At 41.2% G+C, this 21,826-nt stretch overlaps 1 long non-coding RNA gene across 1 annotated transcript; it reads right to left on the reverse strand.

Moving 5' to 3' along the window:
* Positions 1-5,522: 5,522 nt before the first annotated feature.
* LOC116594016 lies at positions 5,523-8,617 on the reverse strand. Its single transcript, XR_004287034.1, has 3 exons — positions 8,543-8,617; positions 7,974-8,114; positions 5,523-5,587 (listed from the first exon to the last, which is right to left on the reverse strand). It is a non-coding gene; the product is annotated as an uncharacterized LOC116594016 (long non-coding RNA).
* Between the last annotated feature and the right edge of the window lie 13,209 nt (positions 8,618-21,826).

Raw genomic sequence — 21,826 nt, forward strand, 5'->3', positions numbered from 1 at the left:
TATGTTTAAAGCGTGCCCACTGCAAATACCTTTCTTTCTTCTCTCCAGATAAAAGCTGTGATTTCTTGGCTATGTTTCTTGAAACCAGGGAAATTTCTAGGAATTGGCAGCAGTTAGGAACACAGGGAATGATTTAGAAGCTCCCCTAAGAAGTCAGAGGACACAGTTCCACAGTAGAGATATTCTTCTTCTGCATCCTCAAAAGTTTATTTCCTATTCAAGACTCTGCAAGTTAAAGAATAGAAAGATTAATTAGATCCAAATCCCTACTCTCCTTTTCCAAGACCTAAATTAAAAGTCATCGCAAGATACCTGTGTGCTGCTTCAACTGCCAGCATTTGAAATTTACAACCCCCTCGACTCTGTGTTTCAGGAAATTTGATTTTGAAATCTCATTTTAGGATAACAAATAGTCCTGCACAGAGTCCAAAGTATTCCTGATTCCCAAGGAGCTGTGGTTTCAGAGCTTCTCAACAAAAATCTGAATATACAATCTTTTCTTTCTTTTTTTACCCCCAATAAATCACTTAATATATGCGTTCTACAAGAACATTAGGATCTTATGCAGAACCATCATTTAATTCTCCAATAAGGCAAAAATCTCCTGTAAGTATTCCATAAGGTCTCAATGATTTTTTACAAAGGCCACAATAAGTCTGTAAAAGATGTATGCACATAGACACACTTTATTTTAAACTGATCCGGAACAAAACTGTTCTCCTTATCTGAACTCTTCTCAGCGCCCACACTCACAGTTTAATGTCAGCAACTACCTGAACGATCATTTCGTCGACAGCTGAATGTTTGGTCTCGTGCTCTGCTCAGAAGATAGCATCCAGCCCAATTTTGGGTACCATTCCACCCTTGAAGTATGCTTTTATATTGTTTCTCCTTTCTCTTACTTTTCATTAAAGAATGTGATCTTACTAAATGGGTTCAGCATCACCTGTATTTGCTTTGTCATTAAAAAACAAAAATCTAGGGGCACCTGGGTGGCTCAGTGGGCTAAGCCTCTGCCTTCAGCTGAGGTCATGATCTCAGGGTCCTGGGATTGAGCCGCACATCGGGCTCTCCACTCAGCAGGGAGTCTGCTTCCCCTTCTCTCTCTGCCTGCTGCTCTGCCTACTATGATCTCTCTCTCTCTGTCAAATAAATAAATAAAAATCTTTAAAAACAAAAATCTAGGTTGAACAGAATGTGACAACCTACGGCTCAAAGTCAATCAAAAATCTATACCTCTTTTCCAGTAGAACTCCTGACATGCCAAAGCTTCTCAAGTTTGAGATTTATTGACAGAACTTGTATTCAGTCTTCTCTAGATTTCTCATAGAACTTGCACTTGGTGTGTGGGTCGGAATTGTGTTCTGCTGTCACACACTCATTTCCAAAGCAGCCTCTTGCCTCCACAAGAAGATTCCACCTTCCCAAGGGAGGAATCCATCATGCCTTAAAGTGTTCTGGAACCTCTCACTGCGTCTAACCCTGAATTCGATGATTTATAGGTCATCAATAAATATGAGATGAGTTAAAACAAATGCCTGATATTTGGGGATATTGTCAAATAGCTTGCTCTGGTTGAATAACTAAGAGACTCCATTTAAACAAAACATTTTTTTAAAATACTTTATTACTACGGAAAATTTAGAGAGATGATGTATGATCAAACCCATGTACCCATCACCTGCTTCAGTCATTATGAGCTCAGGAACATACCTGCTTCATACAGCTAGTTGAGTTTTTCTTTTGTAATTAATAGATTGCTTTTGAGCAGCTTTAAGGTTACAGACAATTAAAGTGGGAAGTACAGAGTCCCCATGTATTCCCTCCTCTCCAATTTCCCCTATTATTAAATTCTTGCATTAATGTGGTATGTTTGTAACAATGGATGAGCCATTATTAATACATTATTATTAACTAAAGTCCAAAATTCACTTAAGGGTTCACTTTTTCTGTCAGTCATTCTATGGTTTTAACAAATATATAATGACATATATCTGTCATTACCATGTCAAACAGAATAGTTTTACCAGATAGTTTCTGATATTAGGAAAATTGCTATACCTAACTCTTAATTATGTCAGAGTAAATTAGATCTATACTCCTGAAAGTGTTTTCATTTAGATTCAATTCATACTTTATGCCTACTGTGATGATTTCCCGTATATTGTGTCATATAATTCACAACAGTCTCCTCTAGTAAACTTTTTATCCCCATTTTCTAGATGAAAACATCCACAGCTCTGAAAGGCTAAATAACTTTCCAAAGGTCAAATAGCTAGTAAAGGGGGGAGAACAAGGATCCCAACTGAGATTAAGTGGGTTTAATTCACACTGCAAAATTTATGGCATGGCAAATGGCAGAAATGCTAAAATTAGTCCTTTCCACCATTTGTGGAGCAATTAGGGATGTAATCGAAAGCAGATCCAGATGGTAGAGGGCTTCCCAGGAGCAAGGTTTGTTCGACTCTGGTAGAGGAACGAGAGGATCTGGGAGCATCGAGGGGGAAATGCTCAGTGCCCGCCCACCTCCCCAGGGGCATGTGTTATGTGTGGGAATGAACAACTACAAGAGGCAAGTTGGGTCCAGGGAGAGAGCCAGGTTTCAGTCAGGCTGTGGAGCTGAAGGTAAGAAGTGTGTTTGCCACGGTATAGAGGTTCCATATGGTACAGAGGAAAAATTACTGAGGGAACAAGGAGCAGTGAGGCTGTGCAGGGCTGCGGAAGCAGGAAGAACCATGTGGTGAGCACAGAAGCCAGACGTGCTTCCAATGAGGTAGTAATGGAGGCAAGAATTCCAGGCATGATGGGTTTAACGGACCACAAGGTTTTCGAAGATCCCCCTCTTAAGCCCTCAGTGAGTGTTGGGGTTGACCATCCCCACTCTGTGTCTGGGAAGTCTGCGATCAACAGCCAGCTCTCCAGTTGCTCAGAACCATGCTGCCTGAGAGGGAATCTGATGCCCCATAGCCTGGCCCTGTCACACGGAGTGGCTCTACCACAGCCTAGTGGGTGGTGTCCTGATGCTGAGCATGGCCTCGGTTGAAGCACAAGTCAGGTATCCCCTGGAACACTGGGCTGTGGGCTTGGTTTTCATAGGGGGTGATTACTGGAGAAGAACATAAGGTTTATGAGCTGGGCTATGACAATGAAAATAGCTTGGAGAAGTATTCTGCCCTTTCCAGGTTTATGAAAAATCATGTCGTAGGGGAACTATGAAAAATCATGTTCTATGAAAAATCATGTCGTAGGGGAACTACACTCCCAAGTTTCCAAACTACTCTCTCCCATGATTCCACCATCCATGCTGCCATGGCCCACCACTAGGGTTTCTCCCCTGGTCATATTTTCATGCACACTTTTTGTCTCTCAGTATTCCATAAGAAAGTACCAGTTTTATGTCTAATCTTTTATTAATAGACCTTGTTATTCTTATAATCATGGGATATGAGTCTTATAAATCTCTAGCTTCTCATCCTATGATTAAGTGCCCCTATAACACCTCCTCCAAGTGGTCATGTCACCTATGTTTAAACAGATTCAGAGACAGAAAACTCCCTCCCTTAAAATGTAGCCTCGCTTTGGTTAGGTTTGAATGATTTCTATCTTCCTGAAGTCCTGATTACTTCTTCCTGAAGTAAAATCCTCCTATACCCCTCAGATGATAATTCTGCTTCTAAAGGCCATCCCCTCAAATATGTACCTCTAGGTTTATCTTACTAGTGTAGCTGCCAAATCCCTTGTGCCTCAGACACTGAATGCCAATGGAGCAGGGTGAGATCATCGTTCCCAGATAAGAAATCTGCTTCCACTTTTTTTAGAAAGCTATATTATATACTAACTCCATGCCAGACTCTGACTAATTGTAAAGATTAATGTAATTTGATTAGTCCTCCTAACAATTCCAGGAGGGAAGTATTGTTTTCTTTCTGCAAATGAATAAACAATGGCCTAGAGAAAGACATTATTTACCTTAAGGTCATGCTAATGTTTTAGGGGCAGAGCCAGAACTGAGGCCCAGGTCCTTTGATGCCAAGGCCCTCTCTTGCCACCATAGGACAGAGACAATGACCCGTTGAGCAGAGCAATCAGATGTTTGTAAGTCCAGACAGGTTTTCAAATGTGGAGGCTGAAGGAGAAATCAGAAGCTTCTCACTTGGTTGGTTTCTTTGTTTCAGCATTTCCCAAAAGCACATATATAGGAAAATTCTAATTTTGTTACCCTCAAGTCCAAGGCTAGTATGACGGTGGGGTTGTGAGTTATGGTAAGACACTAGCTGCTAAGAGAGTCAATGCCAGAGTCTCAGCAGTCTAACGCAAAAGTGTCTTACCCCAAGTCGAATGCAGAATGCAGGGGTCTTCTTTGGCACGTGGCCTTCTACAAGGCTGTTACAGGTTGAAAAGTGTCATATATTGAAGTCCTAACCCTCAGACCACAGAACATGACCTTATTTGGAAATAGGGCTGTTGCAAATGTAATTAGTTGAGACAACTAGGGGGGCCTCCAATCTAATAGGACTGGGGTCTTTGTAACATTGGACACAGGCACACAGATACAGAGAATGTCAGGTGAACATGGAGACAGCCATCTACAAACCAAGAGACTCATAGAACAAACAGAGACCACTTCTAGGAGGCTAGATAGGACTCATCTATAATCCACTCAGCCCCTCATCCATTACATCCAGAAACCATGTGCTCACTAAGTGCCTACTATCTTCCAGCATTGAACTTCATACTAGGGATAAAGCAGGAAACAAGAGACATATTTCCTGCCTCCCAAGAACTTGAACTGTGGTAACCTATGAAAGAAAAGTGCAGATTGCCTGGAGGAGATTTTAAAATGTAGTTCTAACCTACTGTGGCTGGTCAGAGGTGACTTAGAGGATGACGCATTTAAATAGAAATAAGAATGAGCTACTGGTCACAATTCCATCTCTGCAATTCCAGAATCCAATAAGCTCTGAAAACCAATTGTTTTGTTTGTTTGTTTGTTTTTTGGAAGTTATTAGGCAATAAAAGCTCACCTGATCTTGACACACTTAGTGGAAGAGTCTGATCTGAATGGACACGAGATTACTTGTAATCTTTATCCATTGTACTTGGTGTGAATATTTACAGATCTTGCTGAGGAAATGTTGATGTTTGATATGGATAGATCAAGGAAGAGTATCAAGGAGTAGCTCCAGGAATAGTATTGCTAGGATGCTGGATGGGGTTACCAGGAAATTGAAACAAAGGGGTGTATTTGGATGAGAACAAAAGGTGCTGCCTATTGTCTTCAGAATATATTCCAGTCACCCAGTTTTATGGACATCTTTAATATTCATCCTTCCCGTGGTTCCAATAATTGAGTCATTTCTAAATCTCTGACATCAAAGAGAAATTGTCAGTGCCTCTTGTAATACCTGGAGTAGTAACAACAAGTGATGAACAAAACAGAGAATAGCACTGAGAGTAGTACCTTTATCAACCATCAGGCTGGACCTGGAGAGTGGATTTAGGATCTAGGACTTCTGCTGGCTGGGAACTTGGAGACAAAGGTAATTAGTGGGGCCACTGTGATATAAAATTTTCTTCTTCTCCGTAACTAGAGGCATGGGGGAAATAATGACAACATTAATGTTTCCAAGATGTTTTGTTTGCTTACCTTTTCATAGGTAATACCTGGAACCCACAATGAAAGGAAATATTAATCCCAGTCACTCTTTTACAAGACTTACACACATGAATAAGCAATGAGGAGGGCAATGTTCTTCAAGTCAAGAAATCTGGGAAATGATTGATAAAAAACGAGGTCATCCAACAGAGCTCTCTTGTGATAATGGAAATCTACTATAATCTGTGCTCTCCATCATTTTAGCCACGAGCCCCATGTGGTTACTGAGCACTCGAAATGAGGGTAGTGTGGAGGAGCTGATTTTTTATTTTATTTTATTTAACTTTAAAATCAAATGGCCACCTGTGGCTAGTGTTGATAATATTGGAAGGCTCTGGTGTAAAGAGCCACCTTTTTTTCCAAATAAATATTGTACAATGATTGAAACACAGGGCTAGGAATCCCTTTTCCTTGAAGATGAAACATACATAGACTGTGGTACATTTTTGAAGGTGCATTGACACTAACTTTATATCCCCTAGAAAGATGTTCTAACCTGGAGTCCATTAAGAACCCAAGGAAAGACCCACTTTGCTCTAAATTTTTTGCTCTCCATTACTTATCTCTACACCCTTCAGTCTCCCTAATCTTCTCAATCAAGCAGAGAGTAAAAAATTAGACACTATGTTGCAACATTGGTATCTGGTACACCTCATGTTTGATATTTCTTTGGCTAAAATGTAATCATTCCACTTCTCTTGGTGCTGTGCATTTATTTCAGGTTTTTACCTTTAACCCCTTCAGAGGGAGAAGCAGGTTTCCCGCTGAGCAGGAAGCCCTATATCAGGACCCTGGGACCATGACCTGAGCCAAAGGCAGAACCTTAACTGCTGAGCTCAGGACCCACTGGGCGAGACAGACAAGGAAACAGTAACCATGTAGTTGATCAGTGATCCATTCAATGCAAAATGTATGCAAAATAGAGTTCCCGGAGTGAACTGTCAGCTGAATTATCAAACATACACAAGGTCAAAGGCCACTGACATTTCCAATTATCTAATGGGAAGATTTAAGATACCTCATCATGAATGGTGACCTACACAGTGAATTTCAGCATAGAAAATATTTTAAAACAACCGATATATTGGAAAACAGTGTTTTGTTTTAAATGTTCCATGTTGAAAATTTGTCTCTGTTGGATGCTGAAAACATTTTCCAGAGCCAGTTTCCAGTTAGAAATGAGACTAATGTAAACAGTCCAACAATTAACTACATACAGTTGGCCTTTCTGAACTAAAATAGTTACTGGGCCCAAATCTACGACAAAACACATTGCCAGCCACAAAAACAAGGTTGAATCATACTAGAAAACATATGGATTTCAGAAAGAGCATCAGGTTTCATCTTTTTTGGATTCCTTTGCTTAATCCTTATTTTAATAGACCATCTACCTTATCACAGCAAAGCTCCGTGTTGCCATTTTCCTTGTGAACCACCGACACGAACTAATATTTCGTTGTGTAAGTACCAATCATTTCACAAGAAAAGACAAAATTGCCAAGTTAATAAATCCTAGACAAGAACTAGAGTTTGTTTTTGAATAGGAATGGCAGACTGGGGATTATTAACCTTCTGATCTGCAGATGCCTTAAATATCTGCGAATAGTCAAGCCCACAATAGTTTTGGGACTTTCTTTGATAGTTTGTCATGGCAAGATAAGTTATACATGTCCTTCATATTTGTGGAATGAGATGGATTATGCCAAAAATTCAGGATAAAGATAGAAGAATATTTTCCTTACACACCTTCTTTTACTGAAAGTGCAGAAAAATCAAAAGTAGTAACAAAAAGTCACCCAAGCATTCATCATTTTGTTTTCCTAAATCTTGGTTTTAATCTAATGGGGGTTAGTATTGTTTCACTTTGTTTTGCATAATACATGGAAAGGTTTAAAACCTGGAGAAAAAGGATGAATTTTGAAAGCATCAGAAACGTGTATTTTTTTGGTCTTACAAGATTCTTTACAGTCTACTAATTCAAATACATATGCTTTTCTTTAACTGAATCTTTAAGAATATTACCAGAATGCTGATGTGTCCCACAGAAAGACTTTTCGTACTGTTGGGAGCAGGGATGGGATTTATATGTGGGATGAAGGAAATTGAAGGGATGCTGAGATAAAGAGCTTACTAGAAGTCATGATCAAAACCCAATCTCTTTTTCATTTGAAAATGTAGGATCTGCAAGTGTTCATAAAAGTGAGAGAAAATTTAATTCTAGTTCAAATCATTTAATGGCAGAAAACCTAATTGATTTTTGTTTTTAAAAGCTTAATTAGGTATATTAATATGGTCCATTAATATCTAGATTTCTTACCTGCTGGGGCATCAACCTGTCATGTCTGCATTTGTTCTCATCAATGGTTTCCTTTTCACGGAGCTTCTCAAATGGGGAAGAAAATCACAGCACTCTTCCTTTGCAGTGTTAGATTGTGCATGTTTCTCCCACTTATTTTACCTGTGAAGGCAGCGTGAGAGAGGAATTAAGAGAACATTGCCAAAAAGATCAAATACAAAAATGAGTTGTAAATTTTAGTCTCTTTTAGTTTTATCTTCAACAGCATTTGGGAAAGAAAATTTTCATCAATTCCTCTGAAAAGTAATAGACAGACTACGACTTTTTCTGAACCCCCATCCACTTGGCCTCTGCCAATAATATATATGGTATATGTTAACTAAGCTGAATTTAAATAACAAAAATTCTTTTTAAGTTTCCCCAAGAGGATCTCATTACAGATAATGTGCAGACACTGCTACAGGCATGCATGGTAGCCATTCAAACTTGTCAACAGCAAGAATACACACATTTGTTTTATGTTCTAAATTAAATTTTAAGATAAGCTTGAGCACCCAAATGCCAGATAGATAGGAAGTTCAGTCTCTTACTCTTGAAGCTACTCCTTCCCTTCCAATAACCAAGAAGTCCAAGGGGCATATACAGTCCAAGGGCGGGATCCGACCTGACTTTCACACAGGAGCCGAGCTCAGCCATTTACTGCCAGCATTCTCACCAACACATGGTGTTACTAAAAAAAGGTGTCCCATAAAATCTAAAGGCCAAAAAGAAATATTTCTGGCCCAGGTCCCTGTTGGTAGATTGGAGGAGGGAGTCATGCCTTTGAAGAAGCTGGTTCTACCATTTTGGATTTTTGAATGAGGCTAAATTTCTTTCTCAGAGTGAAGCAGGGAGTCCTGTCATTTGAGCTCCCAGGTTCACAGTTTCAACTGGTCTCTAGGGACACCAACTGTCCCAGGAACATTGTGTCACAAGACACCCAGTAGCCCACAATTCAAGGGCCCCCACTAGCGTCCATCCAGTCTTCACAGGGATTTGAACACCAAGAGTGAGGCTGGGAAGCTTCTTACCCACAAGAGGCTTTTATTGCCTCTGAGAGTCCCAGTCACTCACAGTAACAAAGGTCTCCTTCCTTCTCCCCGATATCAGACCTGATTACTCCCAGAGTCTACATTCTTCACTGTCTTTCTGGCGGTGAGGCCATTTGTACACAGGACAAAAGAAAAAAAAAAAAAGAAAGAAAGAAAGAAAAGAGAAAACAAAACAAAAAGTAAGAGTGCAAGTTAAATTTTCACAGGAGATATTGCACCACATTTAGGTTCAATGATACATGACCAGGCCTTCCCAGCAATAGCCTGTAAATTCTTCTTCCCTGCTGCAGATGTGTTAGGTTGCTTGGGCCGCAAAATACCGCAGACTGCGTGGCTCAAACAGAAATTTATTTTCTCACAGTTCTGAAAGCTGGAAGTCCAAGATCAAGGTGTCAGCAAGGTTTGGGTTCTGGTGAGATCCGTATTCCTGGCTTATGGATGGCCACCTCTGGTTGTGTCTTCACATGGCAGAGAGAGATAGGAGGCTCTCTGGTGCCTCTTCTAATTGGGGCACTAACCCCATCCTTCCAGGCCCTACCCTCACAACCTCATCGAACCCCAATTATCTCCCAAAGGCCCCATCTCCAAATACCATTACACTGAGGGTTAGGGCTTCAGCATAACAATTTGGGGAGGCCTGAAGCCTTTAGTCTGTAGCAGTACCTAGGCCTCACTGTCTTTGTTTTATCTCTTGGCTAAATTTTAGAAAATGCCCCTTGTTTAAGATTTATTTTATTCCTCAGATGCATCATTTCAACCATAGTGAAACTGACCACCCACAAAATTTGTTCCATATTAGATCATTAATATTTTGGAAACAAGAAGAAAATAATCCATACTTCTATCCCAATAAACTCAACTTAAGCTTTCATTTTGTCCTACTTATTGTTTCTTGTCTCACATGGCTTTTTAGAGAAAAATCAAATATCCCAACATGGAAAACTATGTAAGTATACATGCATATGTACACTGTGTATCTTAGTGTGGTTAGAAAGAAAATATACAGAAAAAAATATAAAAAATTCTGAGTTGTTCCACCATTTCCATAATCAAACAAGTCTGAACATTTTTATATCTAAAAATTCTGAGGTTTCTTTCTTCATGCCTAAAGACACTAGCAGTTTCATTTACATATAATTACTATTTTATACACTTTTAGAGCAAGATGACCATCCCTAATGTGTCAAAAGATTCTTAACTGATTAAAACTGAAAATATTAACATTAAATTAATATTAGTATTAAATCACTACTACATGAAGGCTGATAGGAGATGACTAGAAGCAACATAATTCAACTTTTGTCATCTGCATTTATGCAGTTCTTTAATAATGCAATGAGGCTTTTACCTAACTTAAACTAAAAGTCACTTCCCTAGGCCCCCTTTTTAAAAACACACACCCATCAGAATTTATTCTTTATACAAATGGGCGAGGAAAATCAGCATGACATCAAATAGAAAATATCTTGATCACTTTGGAACCCAGCAAAAACGTTGGAAGGAAGATGACTGCATTTTTTTTTTTTTTTTTGGCTAGGTACCCTTCTAGAAGCTTTTGCAGGCCTTATGCCTTTTTAGTTCTAGAGCCTCTCTGTAAGTGAGGAAATGACTCAGTTGTGGCATTACAATGGGTATCACTCAGGGTGAAGGTCCAGGAGATCTGAACCGTCTACCTATGTCGTGTACCCTTGAGTGTGTGGACACGTGTCATTCGTTTTCCATAAAGGAAGAAAAGGTCCGTGCAGGTTTTTCCACGGTGAGCTGAAGATACTCTTCTATAATCATTTCAGGTGCTCCAAAGAGCTTAAGTATTACAATTTGTAAAATAAGTGTTATGGCTTAATCCTGGTGCAGGAGAGGTGGTACTAAGTAATGGAAGGAGCTCACCACGAGTTATCTTAGATGCGTCAGGGATTCAGATGCGTCGTGGAACTGTGGAAAACTCCGTGAGGTTTTAAATACTTCAAAACTTTCTTCTGTTCTGTTTTCTGCATCCTAGTTTCAGGAACAGCAAGGCAGAGGGAGGTGAGGGGACATGTTTTTACACCCAGGCTTGGGGAGAGGGGGATACCAAGGGTGGCGCATGGGGCAACAGCTACTATGAGAGAGGAAGGAGACAGGAAATGACGTGAATGAATGGAATGAGGGCTTCCTGCCTGTCAGGCTGCATGCTGGGCACTTCGCCTCATGATCCTGTGTGAAGAGTACAGCAAGTCTGTGAGGGGTATGTACTCCTATTCTCATTTTACAGATGAAAAAATTGAGACCTGACACCCCACGTTCACATACCCAGCACACTTGGAGTTTGAGCCTGTGTTTGTCTGACTGAGAATCTCAAGCTTTTTTCTCTATACTGTATGTACAAATATCCTCTGTTGCTCCTCCTTCATCTCAGAGACTTTCTTTTACTAGTACAAAACCGCCTAATTTATACTGCAGGTTTTGCTTACAACATTCTCAAATATCAAACAGATTTTTCTGCTTGAAAATCAGAAAGACTGTCTTTCTGAAAGACAGTATACCAATTTAAACTTGAAAATCTAAGCCATTATTATATATTAAATGCCGCTTGAAGTTCTGAAAATGTCCATGGAACAGGCTGCAGAAGCCATGGATTCATGATTTTTCCTCATAGATATTTATGCTTTGGTGACTGTCACTGAAAAATATATATGGACTTGATAAGTTTGGATTTGATTGTACTTTCCCTAATATTTTTTAAGGTTTTTGTTTAAATTTCAGTTAGTTAACGTACAGTGTAATATTAGTTTCAAGTGTACAACACAGTGATTCAGCACTTCCTTTCGTCATCTGGTGCTCCCCACAAGTGCCCGCCTTCATCCCCGTCACCTGTTTCCCCCATCCCCGCCCCCCCAACTCCCCTCTGGTAACCATCAGTTTGTTTTCTAGTTAAGAGTCTGTTTCTTGGTTTGCCTCTCTCTCTCTCTTTCTCTTTCCCCTTTGCTCATTTGTTTTGTTTCTTAAATTCCACATATGCATGAGATCATGTGGTATTTGTCTTTGTGTGAGTGACTTACTTCGCTTAGCCCTATACTCTGTAGCTCCGTCCATGTTGTTGCAGTGGCAAGCTTTCATTTTTTTAAAATGGCTGCATGATATTCCATTGTGTGTGTGTGTATCACATCTTTTTACCCATTCATCAGTCAATGGACCCTGGGCCTATTTCAATAATTTGGCTATTGCACCATCCCTAGTGTTAAGAAGGATTTTCCTTCCAGTTGTTACCAAGTTATATATGTCATGACCAGGATCTAGATACTCTCACTGGTCTTAGCTGAAATTTCAAATGCAGCCTTAACACACTGCTGTGTTTTATGAGGAAAGATAAATGCTGAGTTATGTTTCTCACCCGAGAACCTTGGGTGCCTCTCCACATTTTTAGGCCCTAAGATGATTCCCTCTTGGGCCTGTCTCCTTGCTTTTAAGATGCATGGTGTTCTGTCTCCTTCTGAGAGTCCCCACTCCGCATTCTCTGTGGGATTGGCAGGCCCTCAGCTCTTCCTTTTATCGGGAAATCACCACAGTACCTTTAGCCATGATATTTTACCATGCCCGTGAGTGGAGCTATCATCCTAGCATCCATGCTTCCTGTTGGGTAGCGGCTGGGTTGGGGGTGGGAGTGGCTAATGGTCATATGCATTTTCATTTAATTCTTCTTCACTGCTGGGATGCCAGCATCATGAAAAAAAGGCTAAGTGAGGAGAGGAGTAACTGCGTTCTGGTTCTGACTAGAGAGGCAATACCGCGTTGTGGACAGAGGACACCTTTGGCTGTTTGCTCCAAATCCATCTCACTCCATAGGGAAGCAGAGGTGATGCCTGAGTCTTTGCTCACCAACCAGCTGGGCATGTCACCGGGCAAGTCACTTAATCTTTGTGACTCAGTTTTTTGTCATCCTGAAGCAATAATAATCCCTACTCTGTCTTCCTCAATTTGTTAGAAGATTGAAATGAGCTCATGTGTGTGAAAGTGCGTTGTAGAGTACAGAGCGCTCTACCGAACTCCCAGCCTGTGTGATGTGACTGGCTTCAACCTCCAGCAGTCTTTATTGTCTTTCTTACTCATTTGGCACCTCATCAGACACTGCCATCATTAGGTGACCAACTTCTTCCATTTGGCCAGGAACTTTCCCAATTTTAACAATAAAAGCTCACCTTTGGAGTCCCTCAGTGCCCAGCCAATCAGCAATAATGAAGATACTCCATAAGAAGAAGGCTGACTGGGGCTAAACCTCTCCTTTCATGATCCCCTCTCCAGGAAAGAGGCCAGCAAGGTGTTTCCATGAGCCTGGGCTGTGTTTCCCTAAACTCTCCTCAAGCAAAAAGGTTTTCTGAGGAGGCGTAAGCTGTGTGGTCACCGATGCGAAGAGGATGGAAAAGACATTATAACTGATGTTTAGTCCTATATTAATAAGGAAGCTGAGCACTGGTGCCGCCCTGCTGTTCTGTATTTGTGGGAAAGTGGGAATCTGCCCCGTGTTTCAGGCACTTTCACATTCACATGAGAGAAGGTCACTTTTTTTTTTTTTTTTAAACCAGAACAGATAAAGCAGTTATCTCAATCTGAACTTCAGTCTCCCAACCACCTTTGGGCTCCTCAACTCCATTCCTCAATTCTGACCACCCACCCCCCCTCCACGCCCACCCAGCGCAGGAGAACGAGAAGAGATGGTATGGCCAGGCTCCTCCTTCCCTGAGGCGGTGACCTCCCGCGCTGCTGTAGATAAGGCAGAATCAAAGGCCTGTTGTTTCCTTTGGGCTCTGGAACTCACAGGTTGTGCGTGTCTGCAGCATGATCATGGACGCTTCGGGAAAAAAAAAAGAAAGAAAGAAAAGAAAAGAAATAAAAAGGACAGGGCCAGTCCCAGTAAAGCTCTGGTAAAGCAGTTTATGGAAAGAGAAGAGATGAAATGATTCCAGCACGGGAGTTGTAGCGTCAACACCTCTCTGAATTTCGGACGAGAAATGCAATGTCAGGGGATCAGAGGAGACTCCAGGAGCCCCAGAGCTATTAATGGCTGTCAGGAAAACCAAGAACTGGCCAAACGAGCTGGGCTGCTTTGCTGTGAATCATCAGAATTAGCTCAGGCCTCTGCTGGGCTGGGCCCACGTGCCCCAGGTCCCTCTCACCTGTGGGAAACGGGCTCTCAAAATAGAGAGCAGCCCTCCTCACTGGTCACGGTCATGGGCTTCTTGGTCTTCACCAGGGCCCAGCACCAGACTCAGGCCCCCTGTCTTTATGCTTATGCTTTTTAACTTCTGTTACCCCTTTAGAAACATCCCTTTCTCTGAAAGAAATGACATTGTGGATGTTTTCGGTGATGCCAAGTTCTTTCACTGGGCTGTGCTGACAAATGTTTAATTGGCACTCCGGGGAAACAAAAACAAAAACAAAAGTTGATTTGCACTGTTTGCCAATTTCCATGGTGTCACTACTCCCACCATGACCAACGCAGCTGGCTTGCGCACACGGCTGGAAGGAACCTGGTTTGCCTTTGCCAAGGTCAGTCTTATTGGACGCAGGTCATAAACATTTATTTATTTATTTCTAATGTTGGCGTTTCTTGAAAACAAGAAGTATGTTTAATAGAAACTAAACTGCATAAAAAAATTAAACTTTGTCCAAATGACTTCAGTTAGAACACGCTACCAAAAATGTCACTTGCTTCCTTAACTTCCCTTTGGCAATCTGGTCTCTGTTTCGCACCTCAGTACCCTGCCATGCTCATTTTCTATTTGAAGTCTGTTTCTTGTTCTGATCTAGCTCCTATCCATGTTCTCTGTGCGGAGAACTAATTTGTAGCTGGAAGACTTTTCCTGCTTTTACCTTTCACCTTTGCTTTTTTAGTAAAACCCTTATCTAAAATTTAATCATGTCACTCAGCAATTTCTCTCTCTCCTCTACATTTAGAACCTCGATTGGCTTCCTGTGGCCCTGGGGATAAAGTTCAAACCCCAGGGCCTTTGAGATATGGCTTGGATCCCAGCCTCTGGCTCTGGTGTCCCCTCACAAAGCTCGAACTCTGATGGTCCAAAATTCTTGCGGTGCCCTGACTATACTGAGCTGCTTTCTGTCTGCACACCTTCCCACCTGTGGCTTCCTCTGAGCATCTCTCATGACCAGGCTCCAATGTCAGGTTTGCCCTGGCATTTAGCCCCCATAGCTCCAACCTTTTTTGCCAATCTACATCATGGGGGTGACAGGAATTACTGCCACTGAGCTCTCTCATTCCATTTATACTGTGACCCATTTGGCATAGTGACAGTTATCCTACTTGGTATTCTGGAACCACTTTAGATTAGGTGCTCAGTAAATTCTTGTTGAATACATAATAATTAGGGTGGTGTCATTTGTGATTCCTATTTTAATTCTAAAGTATCAAAATCCCTTAGTCATTAATCATTAATTGGAAATAGTATCCATCAATACATTTGCAAAGGAGATTGAGTCAATAAAATAAATATAGCCTTTGAGGAGAATTAAAATATTAAAGTAGAATTTAAAAAGGTGAAAAATCCAGATGCAAGAAAAAATATAAGTGGCTCTATCTATGTTATATAAATAAATAAAAGACCACACACGCAAGATTTTGGAAGCCTATGTAAATAAACTTACTTTCTGGTTTATAATTCTTCTGTTTGATTTGGTTCTAACCTGTATTTATGATTTTTAAATACAAAAATCATATGAGAGAAAAGACTTAACAGGGATTACGAGAGGATAGAATTATGAGCCACTTTTTTCTCCTTTATATTTGTCTGTAATTAGTAAACATACTTTTTTTAACTGAAACTAAAGGTAAGAGATGTCCCCCACACTGGAAGATCTCTTGTCAACATTGCCTAGGAATCTACCTCCTAGTAATAAGGTTATCTTTCTAATTTACAGCTTCAGTGAAACCTGTTTCCTGGCCGTGGTTGTCAGGCCCACCTCCTTCCCTCGGGTTCCTCATCACTTTCACTGTGAAGGTCTTGGAGCAGGAGAGATGCTGACAGGGAAACAAGAGGTACCAGTTAGCATCCTTTGTGTGCGCTGGATCAGAGGGGCTCTAACACTGACTCAGGTGAGCACGGGCAGGGGCCTCTGCGGCAGCCCAGGCCCCACACACAGGCTTGTCTTTTCTTTGGCCTTTGGGGAAAGTCTCAGCGCACAGCCCATGGCTGCTCCTTCTTGCCCTGGGGCCCGCCGGCACAGCCAAGTCTTCCTGCAAAGGAACATGCTTAAGAGGAACATTCTCGCCTCCACCCTGATCACGTGTTAGTCTCTTAACAGAGCGCCACAGACTTAAAAATAGGAGCAGGTTGTGAAATGATCCAGAAAGGTATTTTTAATTAAAAGAGTCCACTTACCAACGCTAAAAATACAAAAAGAAGATGGATATGATAAGGAGCTTCGGAGACCCTCCCTTGCCGGGAGTCTGGCCCTCCCAAGGGCAGGTAGCAGGCAACAGCATGTGCCTCCCATGTGAACCCTGAGGCTTCCGGGAACTCACGTGTGACCCGGGGTGACCGTGGTTGGCGTGGAGGGCTTTCCGGCCCAGGGTCCCGTTTTTCTCATATTGGGGCCCTGGCATCGGTAAGAACCATCGCAGAGGGAGAAATGGAGTGTTTAGAGCAGGAATCCCGGCAGACCCAGAGAAGAGAAGCAGCAGGAACCAGCCTCCCCCCTGGGCCTGAGACGTGTGGGCAGGTTGGCACACCCCTATCCCCATCCTCTCTTCTTTCTCCTTCCCCTCCCCAGGCTGAGGGGAGCAGCCGTTACAAGGCCGGTGAGGTGGGGAAGTGGGAGGTGTTGGGGACAACACCGTGAGATAGAGGAAAGCTTCAAGAGAAAGGGGTGTGGGGCATTTTAACACTAGGGCTATCAGACCTGTTTTGAGCTCTACAGGACCTTCACCATCTGAAGACAGCCATGGTTGAGGAAATCTTTGGGTCCATAGAGATTTGGGGTTCTTTGGGGTCCAAATTCTCTCCAAGTTGGGCTATTGGTTTCTATTTTGTGGGTCCCTTGATTTGAGTGTTCTAGAAGCCAAGGTATAGTCTGGAAGCTAGCTGGCTTTTTAGACCTGACCCTTGACTTAAGGAGAAGGCAGTTACATGGAAGTCCTTGTTTGGAGCATCAAGGCCTCGTCTCTTGGTACCTAAGCTGCAAACATAATGTAGGAGGAAGGAACTCTTAGATTGAAACTCCAGGACTCCTGTGGGCCCTGTGACATTATCTGAGGTTCCCGGTACAGTCAGCTGCAGTTTAAGATTTACAGGGTTCTAAGTGTCAGCTGAACTCTTTTAGAGATCATCTATCCCCACTGTGTCAAAAGCCATCTCTGCAACTTTCTTTACAACTAGTCTCAAGTTTATAAATTGGTATTTAATCCTGGCTTCTGATCTTCATGCATTATGTGGCCTCTCCTTGCCTTTGTCTTCATCTGTAAAAGGAAGACGGATTGGAGGAAGAGTAGTCTGTATCTCAGTAGGGTGCTTTTAGTTGCAAGGAACAGAAAAACAATTCTAGCTGGCTTGAATAGAACAAGTAATAAGGACAAATAGCCTGTCTCATGTTGGATAGGCTTCAGAATTAGCTGATTCAGCGATTCAATGATTTTTATCAAGGATTCACATACTTCTGTCTCTCTGTTCTGCAATCTATCATCTCTGGTGGGGTCCTTTAGGGTTTTAGGTCATTTAGCCTACAGTGTTTGGGGCTGCCTCCTTCATTCCCACCAGGTAGAAGAAAGAAACCGATTTCCTCTTTCTTCAATGTGTAAAAGAAGTTATTCAGAAGCTTCTAGAAAATCTTTCCTTATGTCTTATTAACCCGAATTGGGTCACATGCCATATCTGAGCTAATTCATGGGAAGACGGATGATATTGACTCAAGACCTATCAAATTCACTGTCAGAACTCAGCTTCTCCTGAGATTCATGGGAGAAGGTAATAACCTGAACAAATCTGAGATTCTTTTATGAGGAAAAAAGTGGAAGTGGCGGCGAGGTTGACATCCTAGCACCTATACACAGCCTCTCAGATCAAAGAATCCATTTCCCCCTCAGATGTTGGATACGGTATCAGGGTGACTTTCCTCTGAGCTGTGTATTGAAAATGTTTGTGGCTAGTTGTTAAAGTTTTATTTTCCTCTGACAAGAAGAGAAGAAGAGTATGTGTTTATTTTTACTTTTTTGTATTTGCATCCTTTATGCAGTTGCGAACTGTCCAAACAAAGGATTTATGAGAACAAAGACACTTCCTCCAAAGTATTTAAGATCTATCCAATTGATAATGGAAAGAGCTTCTATAACATAGACCTATATGTAGCAGAGAAGTTCATTAACATGTTAACTTGGGCTTGTTCTAGTATTTTCCTTTTCTCATTTAAAGGAGACTTTGTGGGCTTTTGTGCCTCAGGTATTTTTACTGGGAAGAAAGCAGAAGCCACCTGAACTTGGCATTCTTCCTGTCACTTGTGAAAACATAAGCTCACTAAAACGATAATAGGGAGTAGGTCTTGGCGAAGGCCAGGACAAGGTGAATGCTTTTGAAGACAGGGAAAGGGAGAGATAATGGGAAGATGGAAGAAATTTGTGGATTCCATGAGTCCTGAGATTTGGATCCTCTCCTTGGCTTTGTCCCAAGGAAGTAACGGACCTCTAAGCTGGGTGGTGGACCTCAAGAGAGCAAGAGCCTAGCAAAATAAGGAGAGTCAAGAAATCTGGGACCACTGCAGATTTGGGATTAAGACTAGGGTGACAGCTCATGTTGCTTGGGCCAGTCCCTAGGACTTTGGACTTCCAGTGCTAAAAGTAAGAAAGTATGGGCAAATAAGGAGGAGCTGGTTTCCTTACAGGAAACTAAGTGGCAACATGAAGTGCAGATAGGAAGACTTTTCTCCTGCTTTCTAGGCACCATGCATATCTTCTCCAACTGGGAGTTACCTCTGTAGGGAGAATGTGTTCCAAAGATTATTAAGTGATTTGGGGGACTCAGATTCAACTTTGACTTACTTTATTTTTTTAAAGATTTAGTTTTTTGTTTTTATTTTTATTAATTTAATCTAACGTTTAATTTAAGTTCAATTAATTAATATATAATATATTATTTGTTTCAGGGATACAGGTATGTGATTCATCAGTGTTTTTTAATACCCAGTGCTCATTATAACACATACCCTCTCCAATGTCCATCACCCAGTTACCCTATCTCTTAAACCTCCTCACCCTCCCAGCAACCCTCAGTTTTTTATTTTTTAAAAGATTTATTTATTTTGGGGGTGCCTGGGTGGCTCAGTCATTAAGCATCTGCCTTCAGCTCAGGTCATGATCCCAGGGTCCTGGGATCAAGCCCTGCATTGATTGGGCTCCCTGCTCCAAAGGAAGCCTTCTTCTCCCTCTCCCACTCCCCTGCTTATGTTCTGTCTCTTGCTGTGTCTTTCTCTGTCAAATAAATAAATAAAATCTTTAAAGATTTATTTACTTTTGAGAGAGAGAGAGAGTAGGGGGAGGGGGAGAAGGAAAGAGTCTCAAGGAGACTCCCCACTGAGCATGGAGCCTGATGTGGGGCTTGATCTCTGGACCCTGAGATTATGACCTGAGCTGAAACCAAGGGCCCGAGGCTCCATCAACTTAGCCATCTGGGTGCCCCAACTTTGAGTTGTTTTAAAGGAAAAAAAGAAAGTAATACTTTTTGCATACCATAGCTTGGGCACTGAGATTCATATGTTATACCCAGGTAAAAGAGACCCATGATCCCTTAACAAAACTTTGGGGCCAGATCTATTTTGGGATTCAGAACTTTTTGGATTTTTGGAAGATATTACAGTCTAGTGTCCTTTATATTACATGGCAGCTCCAGTGTAGTACCTTCTAATCAGGCACAATGATATTTTCCTATAAATGCATAGTAATATCTACATTAAGTGAGTTAAAGAACAATAAATGGGCTTATGTCAATTAAGGCCAGGTTTGCAACCAAATGAATTCCAATTAGTTTAGGTTTTTGCCACCAAGTTAGCTACAGATTTAAGATCTTAGATTTATGGCTAATTAATGGATTGTTGCTGTATCTATAAATATTTATAAATATAAAAGCATGTCTTCGATTTATTATAGTATTAGGTCAAGTATTAAAATCTATCTATCTCTTGTTTTCCAATATTGACCTACCAGTCTGGAGAATTAATGAATATATAGTGCTATTTAACACATTCATAAATTTATCAGAACCTAATATTAAAATCTATAATGAATTTAAATTACAATATAAGGTGATATGTGTGACATTCAAATGCTCTAGTTACACATTGTAGATTTTTATCCAGATGACTAAGGTGTAATTATCACAATTTAAAATAGCTTTCCATGAGGGTCCATTGAAATGCTGGATTTGCTTGACCTGATAATGAAGTAGTAGACATTTTTCTTTGAGCGGTACTGAACTGCAGGTGGTAACATGTACATTTTCCTCACGGTGACCACCACAGAGCTTTTGGCCAAGAAAGTTTTGTTTAATGTCTCTATAGAAGCCAAGTAAAGGGCATGGGTTTACAAACTGCCATCAGGACTCTAACAGACAATAATAATCGTAAAAATCATAATCATAATGCATTTGTTTGTAAGCCTAGAAGATGTGGTCGTTGTAAGCACACTTAGTGACATGAAAGCCCCGTCATTATCCAGCCTGACTGAAAATCATGATTTTCAGGGTCTGGAAAGTTATGCCAAATAAGTTTACAATCTCTAAAACTTGGATGGTTTCATTATTATTCTTCACTAGAAAGATAGCCCAGATCTAATTTATTCAGAGCTTTGAAGATAAGATTTGGTGTCCTGAATTAAATTCAGTTGTATGTCAGTAATAAGGAGAAAAGCACAGACTCATTTGTCATAATTCTTAGGTTTTTCTTTCTGCGGGAGCAAGCCATGGGGGATAGGGAAGCTATCTCAGACATCTTCCCTCTGACAAGACCATACAGAACATGGACCTAGATTGGACTTAATGTCCATGTTTGCACCTAACTTATTTTGCCACATAACATGCAATTTCTCACTTTCATCACCTATGCTGGTTTGTAAAACTGGATGCTTTGGATAGGTTTTTTCTTCTTTGTTTCATGTGTTTTCAAAAGGCTTCAAAATCTCTCGTTGTCAGAACCATTTATACTGTCTTTTGAAATCTCCTTGGTGTCGGGATTCAGTGCGGCCTTTCATTTCCATCCCTTCAATCTCCATATTCAGGACAAACCCATCGCATGCACTGAAATTTAAAATACTTATCTATGGACAACACTGTGCCTCTAATTATTGTAAATGAGGCTCCTTGTCTCTTTCATGGTATTTCCTCAGAGAGGGGCATGTGAAGAGCAGTGGTAATAATTTTTTTTTTTTGCCACCTCCTTTAAAACCTTCATTAAAAACTCTCTTCCCACCAACTACCCAATGGTAAATGCATTGAACATTCGTGATTGTGTCTGGCTCATTGGCTGGCCTCATGAAGCCTGCTAGGCTTACAGTGCTCCTATGACCAGTGAGGCACACCTAGGGCCCTGTGGAGGTCCTCAACAGGAGGCATCTTAGCAACTAAAAGACAAAACAGCCAAAGTTGCCTTTTACCTATCTGTGTTGACCAATTTTGCTTCCTTTTGTGCTCCTATGTTCAATGGACCAAAAGGAGCCAGGGAAATTTTAATTCAATACGGTCATCCCTGCCAAAATTCCCCCGGGATTCCAGCCAACAGTAACCCCAACACCAAAGACCAGAATGGAAGCACGTC

Source organism: Mustela erminea, chromosome 6, assembly GCF_009829155.1.
Source record: "Mustela erminea isolate mMusErm1 chromosome 6, mMusErm1.Pri, whole genome shotgun sequence".
NCBI lineage: Eukaryota > Metazoa > Chordata > Mammalia > Carnivora > Mustelidae > Mustela > Mustela erminea.